The sequence below is a fragment of the Mustela lutreola genome, chromosome X, assembly GCF_030435805.1.
Source record: "Mustela lutreola isolate mMusLut2 chromosome X, mMusLut2.pri, whole genome shotgun sequence".
In the NCBI taxonomy this organism is placed as follows: Eukaryota; Metazoa; Chordata; class Mammalia; order Carnivora; family Mustelidae; genus Mustela; species Mustela lutreola.
In genome coordinates, this window is record NC_081308.1 from 53,700,241 (window position 1) to 53,710,459 (window position 10,219).

The 10,219-nt window shown below is 36.2% G+C and overlaps 1 non-coding gene across 1 annotated transcript; it reads right to left on the minus strand.

Annotated features, from left to right (window-relative positions):
- Positions 1-8,940: 8,940 nt before the first annotated feature.
- LOC131822323 (U6 spliceosomal RNA) lies at positions 8,941-9,047 on the minus strand. The gene has a single exon (XR_009350200.1). It is a non-coding gene; the product is annotated as a U6 spliceosomal RNA (small nuclear RNA).
- Between the last annotated feature and the right edge of the window lie 1,172 nt (positions 9,048-10,219).

The following is a 10,219-nucleotide window of genomic DNA, read 5'->3' on the forward strand; positions in this document are numbered from 1 at the left end:
GATGGAAAAAGATATTCCAAGCTAATGATAACAAAAGAAAACAAGGGTAGCAATAACTATAACAGACAAAATAGGGTTTATATAAGCTAAAAATCACCACAGTCATTATACAATAAGAAAAGTGTCATCAATTCATCCATACAGTAATTGTAAATATGTACCTAATATTGAGCCCCATAAATATATAAAACAAATACTAACAAAACAAAAAGGAGAAATAAATAGCAATACAATAGTATCTGGGGACAATAATACCCCACTCTTACATATGGATAGATCATCCAGACAGAAAATCAATAAGAAAATAGTGAGCCAACTGGGTGGCTCAGTCAGTTAAGCCTTTGCCTTTGGCTCAGGTCGTGATCCCAGGGTCCTGAGATAGTCCCACATTGGGCTCCCTGCTCAGGAGGGAGTCTTCTCACTCTGTCTTTGCCCTTACCCCTTGCTCATTCTCTCCGCCCTGCTCTCTCTCAAACAAACAAACAAAACAAAACAAAACAAACAAACAAACAAGAACTATGTCAAATGAACCTAACATATTTACAGGATATTCCGTCCAATAGTATCATAATAAATATTCTTCTCAAACACACGTGGAAAATTTTCTAGGATAGATCACATTTTAAACCACAAAACAAGAGTCCCCCCAAAATCAATAATATAGAAAGCATATAGAGTATATTTCCAGACAAAATAATATGAAACTAGAAATTAATACAGAAGGAAATTTGGAAAATTTACAAATACACAGACATACACATTTTTAAACAAACAAAAAATCAAAAAAAGAAGACAAAGTGGGAATAAAAATACATCTTGAGGAAAATAAAAAAATATATACCAAAAAATTATGAGAAGCAGCAAAGCAGTTATAAAAGGAAATTTTATAGCTATAAATTGTATATAAAAAAAGATTTCAAATAAAGAACTTAATATAACAGCTCAAAAAACTACAAAAAGAACAAAGTAAACTTAAAAGTAGCAAAAGGAAGGAAAAACATAAAAATTAGGGCAGAAATAAATGAAATATAGAATTAAAAAACTAGAAAATTTTTTAAAATGGTAAATAAAATTAGACTTGGTTATGATAAATAAAAAAAAGACAGCTAGACTACCTCAGAAAAAAGAGAGAAGACTCAATAAAATCAGAAATGAAAAAGGGGAGATTATAACTGATACCACAGAAATATAAAGGATAAAAGACAGTTAAATGCCAGCAAATCAAAAGCCTAGAGGAAATGGACAAATTCCTAGGCACATACAACCTATCAAGACTGAATCATAAGGACATGAAAAATGTGAACAGACCAATAAGGGGTAAGGAGATTGAATCCATAATAAAAACCTTCTAACAAATAAAAGTCCAGAATCAGATGATGTCCACAGTGAATTCTACCAAACATTTTAAGAAGAAATTATACAAACACTTTTAAAACCCTTCCCAAAAAGTTGAAGTGGTTGAAATACTCTGAGGCACATTTCAAATCAGCAACAAAAAGAACTACTGGATAATATCCCTGATAAATAAAAAATGTAAAAATTCTCTACAAAATGCTACAAAACTGAATTCACCAGCATATATCAGTAAATGTGATGCATTATATTGATAGAATGATCAATAAAAACTCATTAGATCAATTCAACATATGCAGAAAAGGCATTTGACAAAATTCAAAACCCTTTCATAATAAAAATACCCACCAAACTGGGTGGAGAAAGAATACACATCAACACAATAAAAACCACATATTCCATGGAAGGATTCAAGATGGCGGAGAAGTAGCAGGCTGAGACGACATCAGGTAGCAGGAGATCAGCTAGATAGCTTATCTAACCATTGCAAACACCTACAAGTCCAATGCGAGATCAAAGAGAAGGAGAGCAACAATTCTAGAAACAGAAAATTGATCACTTTCTGAAAGGTAGAACCGGCGGAAAAGTGAACCCAAAGAACGGGAAGGTAGACCGCGGGGGGAGGGGCCAGCTCCCAGCAAGAGGTGGAGCAACGGAGCAGAAAATCAGGACTTTTTAAAAGTCTGATCCAATGAGGGATATCAACTCAGAGGTTAAACCAGAGGGAAGCCCAAGTGGGGTCAGCATAGCCCCAGGTCCCTCAGGGTCACAGAAGGACCAGGGGTATCTGAGTGTCACAGAACTCACAGGTATTAGAGTGGGGAAGCCGGCTACAGAGACAAAGCTGAGGAGTGAGCTCTCAACCCAGGGTTACTTTGAACCAGGCATAGGCAGGGTGAGCTTGGAGTAGGGCCAAGGGCCAGGGAGACAGGAGTAATTGAGCTCTTTTCTCCAAGCACGGCCAGAGGCCAGGAAGATGAGAATGACCAAGGACATTTCTCCAAGTGCGAATGACAGAGTCCTTCTCTCCAAGCGTGGCCAGAGGCTGGGAAGATGGGAGTGATTAAACACTTTTCTCTGAGAGTGCACCTGGGAGCGAGGCCCTGAGTTCTCCACTCCTCTGGGCCGGATTGTGAGACCGCCATTATCATACCATCATCCAGAACTCTACAGAAAGCCTTCAGGGAACAAAAGCTCCCGGATTACTTAGCCCTACCCTAGGTAAGGGCAGGACAAATCCATCTTGGGCAAAGACACCTGAGAATCAATACAAAAGGCCCCTTCCCCAGAAGACCAACAAGAAACCCAGCCAAGAACAACTTCACTTACTAAGGAGAACAGTGGAATTCCAGAGGAGGAGAAAGCAAAACAAGGAATTCATGGCTTTCTCCCAATGATTCTTTAGTCTTGCAGTTATATATTTTTCTTTTTTCTTCTGCTAATTTTTTTTAACTTTTACCCTTTCCTCGTTTAATGATTTTTAAACTAGTTTATTTTTAAAATATCTTACAAAAAATAATCTATTTTGAACCTTCATTACTATATTCATATTTTATCCTCCATTGTATCTAACTATATATTTTTTTACACATAGGGTTTTTTCTTCTAAAAAATTTGGAGTATAACTTATCCTAATAGATCAAAATATACCCTAAATCTAGCTCCAAGATTGTTCTAGTGTCCAGCCTGAGAAAATTCTCTCCAGGTTATCTTTCTTTATTGTCCCAACCAACTTGCTCTATCAACTTATTTTTTAGAAATTAAATTATTTCCCTCATTTTTATAGGTTTATTCCATCCCTTCATTGTGCCTACCCTTATATGTTTTTCATCCTTTAAAATCTTGGGAGGTAGTTTCTTCCAAGAGACCAAAATACTCCCAAAATTAAGTGAGTGACCCTGTTCTAGTCACAAGTCTAGTATATATATAATTTTTTTTCTTTGGTAATATTTTTTCCTTGTTTTCTTTTTTTTTTAACCTTTTTTTCCCCCTAGAACTTCTTTTTTATCCCCTTTCGTTCTCCCACAACTTGGGGTCTCTTCCGATTTGGTTAAAGCACAATTTCCTGGGGTCTTTGCCACCCTTTTAGCATTTTATTTGCTTCTTTATATATTCTTATCTGCTCAAAATGACAAGGTAGAAAAACTCACCACAAGAAAAAGAACAAGAGGCAGTACCAAAGGCTAGGGACCTAATCAAAACAGACATTGATAATATGACAGAACTAGAGTTCAGAATGACAACTCTCAGGGTTCTAGCTGGGCTCGAAAAAGGCATGGAAGATATTAGAGAAACCCTCTCCAGAGAGATAAAAGCCCTTTCTGGAGAAATAAAGGAACTAAAATCTAACCAAGTTGAAATCAAAAGAGCTATTAATGAGGTGCAATAAAAAATGGAAGTTCTTACTGCTAGGATAAATGAGGCAAAAGAATTAGTGATACAGAAGACCAAATGATGGAGAATAAAGAAGCTGAGCAAAAGAGAGACAAACAAATACTGGACCACGAGGAGAGAATTTGAGAGTTAAGTGAAACCATAAGACAACATGACATTAGAATAATTGGGATCCCAGGAGAAGAAGAAAGAGAGAGGGGAGCAGAAGGTATATTGGAGAGAATTTTTGTAGAGAATTTCCCTAATATGGCAAAGGGAACAAACATCAAAATCCAGGAGATGCAAAGAATGACCCTCAAAATCAATAAAAATTGGTCCACACCCCGTAACCTGATAGTAAAATTTACAACTGTTAACGACAAAGAGAAAATCCTGAAAGCAGCCTGGGAGAAGAAGTCTGTATTGTACAACAGTAAAAACATTTGATTGGCAGCAGACTTATCCACAGAGACCTGGCAGGCCAGAAAGAACTGGCATGATATATTCAGAGTGTTAAGAGAGAAAAACATGCAGTCAAGAATACTATATACAGCTAGGCTATCATTGAAAATAGAAGGAGAGATTAAAAATGTACCTGGACAAACAAAAGCTGAAATAATTTGCAAACACCAAACCAACTCTCCAGGAAATACTGAAAGGGGTCCTCTAAGCAAAGAGAGAGCCTAAAAGTAGTAGATCAGAAAGGAACAGAAACAATATACAGTAACAGTCACATTATAGGCAATACAATGCCATTAAATTCATATCTCTCAATAGTTACCCTGAATGTAAATGGCCTAAATACACCAATTAAAAGACACAGGGTATCAGAATGGATAAAAAGCAAAACCCGTCAATATGCTGCCCAAGATACTCATCATAGAACCGCAGACACCCCCAGATTTAAAGAGAGGGGGTGGAAAACAATGTACCATGCTAATGGACATCAGAAGAAAGCTTGGGTGGCAATCCTTATATCAGATCAATTAGATTTTAAGCCAAAGACTATAATAAGAGATGAGGAAGGACACTATATCATACTCAAAGGGTCTGTCCAACAAGAAGACCTAACAATTTTAAATATCTATGTCCTTAACATGGGAGCAGCCAACTATATAAACCAATTAATAACAAAATCAAAGAAACATATCAACCATAATAAAATAATAGTAGGGGAATTTAACACTCTCCTCATTGAAATGGACAGATCATCCAAGCAACAGATCAACAAGGAAAAAGGCCTTAAATGACACACTGGACAAGATGGACATCACAGGTATGTTCAACACATTCCAACCCAAAATAACAGAATACACATTCTTCTCTAGTGCACATGGAACATTCCCCAGAATAGACCACGTCCTGGGTCATAAATCAGATCTCAACCATTATCAAAAGACTGGGATCATCCCCTGCATATTCTCAGACCACAATGCTCTGAAACTAGAACTCAATCACAAGAGGAATATTGGAAAAAACACAAATACATGGAGACTAAACTGCATCCTCTAAAAAATGAATTGGTCAACCAGGAAATTAAAGAAGAATTGAAAAAATTCATGGAAACAAATGATAATGAAAAAAAAGTGCTCAAGATCTGTGGGATAGAGAAAAGGCAGTCCTGAGAGAAAATATAAAGCTGTACAAGCCTTTCTCAAGAAACAAGAAAGATCTCAAATACACAACATAATCCTACACCTAAAGGAGTTGGAGAAAGAACAACAAAGAAAGCCTAAACCCAGCAAGAGAAGAGGAATAATAAAGATCAGAAAAGAAATCAATGAAATAGAAACCAACAAAACAAAACAAAACACTACCAACAAAAAAAACAATAGAATAAATTAATGAAAGTAGGAGCTGGTTCTTTGAAAGAATTAATAAGATTGATAAACCCCTTTCCAGACATATCTAAAAGAAAAGAGAAAGGACCCAAATAAATAAAATCATGAATGAAAGAGGAGAGATCACAACCAACACCAAAGAAATACAAACAATTATAAGAACATACTATGAGCAACTCTACGCCAACAAATTCAAAAATCTGGAAGAAATGGATACATTCCTAGAGACATATAAACTACCACAACTGAACCAGGAAGAAATAGAAAACCTGAACAGACCCATAACCAGTACGGAGATTGAAACACTCATCAAAAATCTCCAAACAAACAAAAGCCCCGGGCCAGATGGCTTCCCAGGGGAATTCTACCAAACTTTTAAAGAAGAATTAATTCCTATTCTCCTGAAACGGTTCCCAAAAAATAGAAATGGAAGGAAAACTTCCAAACTCTTTTTTTCTGAGGCCAGAATCACCTTGATCCCCAAACCAGACAAGGATCCCATCAATAAAGAGAACTTCAGACCAATATCCTTGATGAACACAGATGCGAAAATTCTCACCAAAATACTAGCCAAACGGAATCAACAGTACATTAAAAGGATTATTCACCACGACCAAGTGGGATTTATTCCAAGGCTACAAGGTTGGTTCAGCATCTGCAAATCAATCAATGTGATACAACACATTAATAAAAGAAAGAACAAAAACCACATGATATTCTCCATAGATGCTGAAAAGCATTTGACAAAGTGCAGTATCCTTTCCTGATTAAAACTTTCAAAGTGTAGGGATAGAGGGCACATATTATCAATATTATCAAAGCCATCTATGAAAAACCCACTGCAAATACCATTCTCAATGGAGAAAAACTCAATCCTTTTCTGCTGCTGTCAGGAACATGGCAGGGATGTCCGTTATCATGACACTGCTGTTGAACATCGTACTAGAAGTCCTAGCCTCAGCAATCAGACAACAAAAAGAAATTAAAGGCATCCAAATTTTTCCAGTTGGCAAAAGAGAAGTCAAAATATCACTGTTTGCAGATGATATGATACTGTATGTGGAAAACTTAAAGGACTCCACTCCAAATCTGCTCTAACTTGTATAGGAATTCTGTAAAGTGTCAGGATATAAAATCAATGCACAGAAATTGGTTGCATTTTTTTTATACCAACAACACAGAAGAAATAGAAATTCAGGAGTGAATCCCATTTACAATTGCACCCCAAACCCTAAGATACCTAGGAATAAACCTAACCAAAGAGACAAAGAATTTATACTCAGACGACTCTAAAGTGCTCATGAAAGAAATTGAAGAAGACACAAAGAAATGGAAATATGTTCAATGCTCCTGTATTGGAAGAACAAATATTGTGAAAATGTCTATGCTACCTAAAGCAATCTACACATTTAATGCAATCCCTATCAAAATCCCATCCATTTTTTTCAAAGAAATGGGACAAATAATCCTAAAGTTTATATGGAACCAGAAAATACCTCGAGTAGCCAGAGGAATATTGAAAAAGAAAGCCAAAGTTGTTGGCATCACAATTCCAGACTTCAAGCTCTATTACAAAGTTGTCATCATCAAGATAGTAGGGAACTGTCACAAAAACAGACATAGATCAATGGAACAGAATAGAGAGCCCAGAAATACACCCTCAACTCTATGGTCAACTAATCTTCAACAAAACAGGAAGGAATGTCCAATGGAAAAAAGACAGCCTCTTCAACAAAAGGTGTTGGGAAAATGGAACAGCCACATGCAGAATAATAAAATTGGACCATTTCCTTACACCATACATGAAAATAGACTGGAAATGGATGAAGAAGCATAATGTGAGAAAGGAATCCATCAAATTCCTTGAGGAGAGAACAGGTAGCAACCTCTTTGACCTCAGCAGCAGCAACTTCTTCATAGGAACATCGCCAAAGGCAAGGGAAGCAAGGGCAAAAATGAACTATTGGGATTTCATCAGATCAAAAAGCTTTTACACAGCAAAGGAAACAGTTAACAAAGCCAAAAGATAACTGTCAGAATGGGAGAAGATATTTGCAAATGACATACCAGATAAAGGGCCAGTATCCAAAATCTATAAAGAGCTTATCAAACTCAACACCCTAAGAACAAATAATCCAATGAAGAAATGGGCAGAGGACATGAACAAACATTTCTGCAAAGAATACATCCAAATGGCCAACAGACACATGAAAAAATGCTCCACATCACTCGGCATCAGGGAAATACAAATCAAAACCAGAATGAGATACCACCTCACACCAGTCAGAATGGCTAAAAGGAACAAGTCAGTCAATGACAGATGCTGGCGAGGATGTGGAGAAAGGGGAACCCTCCTACACTCTACGTGGGAATGCAAGCTGGTGCAACCACTCTGGAAAACAGCGTGGAGGTTCCTCAAAAAGCTGAAAATTGAACTACCCTATGACCCAGTGATTGTATTACTGGGATATACCCTAAATATACAAACGTGGCATTCTGAAAGGGGCACATGCACCCAAATGTTTATAGCAGCAATGTCCACAATAGTTAAACTATGAAAAGAATCTGAATGTCCTTCAACAGATGAATCAATAAAAAAGATGTAGTATATATGTGCAATGGAATACTATGCAGCCATCAAAAGTAATGAAATCCTGCTATTTGTGATGACGTGGATGAATCTAGAGGGCATTATGCTTGGCGAAATGAATCAATCTGAGAAAGACAACTATCATATGATCTCCCTGATATGATGAAGTGGAGATGCAATATAGGCGGTTTGGGGGGTATGAAAAGAAAAATAAAAGAAGATGGGATTGGGAGGGACACAAACCATAAAAGACTGAATCTCACAAAAGAGACTGAGGGTTGTTGGGGGGAGGTGTGTTGGGAGAGGATGGTGGGGGTATGGACATTGGGGAGGGTATGTGCCATGGTGAGTGCTGTGAAATGTGTAAACCTGGTGATTCACAGACCTGTACCCCTAGGGATAAAAGCACATTATATGTTTATAAAAAAATTTTAAAAATCCATTAAAAAAACACATATTGCAAGCCCAGAGCTAATCTCATATTCAATCAAAAAAGTTTGATAGTTTTCCCCTTAAAGATCAGAAACAAGACAAGTGTGTCCACTTTCACTACTCTCATTTGACATAGTACTGGATGTCCTAGCCAGAGAAGCAAGGAGCACAAAGAAATAAAAGACTCCAAAAAAAAGGAAGAAGCAAAATTTTCTTTTTTTGGATAACATGAACTTACATGTAAAAAAATCCTAAAAACTTCACAAAAAAATTTGAATAAACAAATTTAGTTAAGCTGCCAAATAGAAGATCAATATATAAAAGACAAGAATTTTTTTGTTTTGTTTTGTTTTTAATATGGATTGCTTCCCAGTTTTTCATGTCATCCTTGTTCAGTGATCACGCTAATCTTCTCTGCATCATTCCAATTTTAGTATATGTGCTGCCAAAGTAAGCACAAGACAGGAGCATTTTAACACTCTAATGATGAACTATCTGAAAAAATAAAGAAAACAATCTAATTCACAATAGCATCAAAAATAATAAAATCTTAGGAAAAGATTTAACTAAGAAGATGAAAGATCTGTACCCCATAAACTATGACAGTGATAAAGAAATTGAAGGAGATACAAATGGAAAGATAGCCCATATTTATGAACGGTAAGAATTAACATTGTTAAAATGTCCATACTACCGGAATCCATCTGTAAATTCAATTCCTATCAAAAATCCAAATTTAGGGGCACCTGGGTGGCTCAGTGGGTTGAGCCGCTGCCTTCGGCTCAGGTCATGATCCCAGGGTCCTGGGATCGAGCCCTGCATCAGGCTCTCTGCTCAGCAGGGAGCCTGCTTCCTCTTCTCTCTCTGCCTGCCTCTCTGCCTGCTTGTCATCTCTCTCTGTCAAATAAATAAATAAAAAATATTTTTAAAAAATCCAATATTATTTTTTTACAGTAGTAAGTAAAGAATCCTAAATATATAAGAGACCATAAAAGACAACAAATAATCAAAGCAGTTTTGAGAAAGAATGAAGAAGAGAAATTACACTTCTTGATTTGAAATTATATTACAAAGCCCCCATGCTCAAAACAATAAAGTATACTGGCATAAAAACAGACCAATAAAGAAGCAGAACAGAATTGAGAGTCCAGAAATAAATCCTTTCATACAGTCACCTAATATTTGACAGGGGCCAACATATGTAATGGGTAAAGATAGTCTGTTCAATAAATGATATTTAAAACTGAAGAGTCACATAAAACAGTATGAAACTGGAGCCTTATATCACTCATAAATCTTAACTTGAAATAGATTAAAGACTTAAATGTGATGCATGAAACTAAATTTCCTAAAGGAAAACATAGGAAAAATTCTCCTTGACATTGGTCTTGCCAATAGTTTTTTGGATACCAGACCAAAAACACAAGCAAAAAACACAAAAATAAATAAATGATATTACATCAAACTAAAGTTTCTGCATTGCCAAAAAAAAAAAAAGAGAGAGAGAGAGACAGAGAATAAAAACACAATCCACAGAATGGAAGAAAATACTTACAAATCTTATATCTGAAAACAGGTTAATAACCAACAGATACAAATAAAAATATATATAATTTAAAAAATAGCAAAA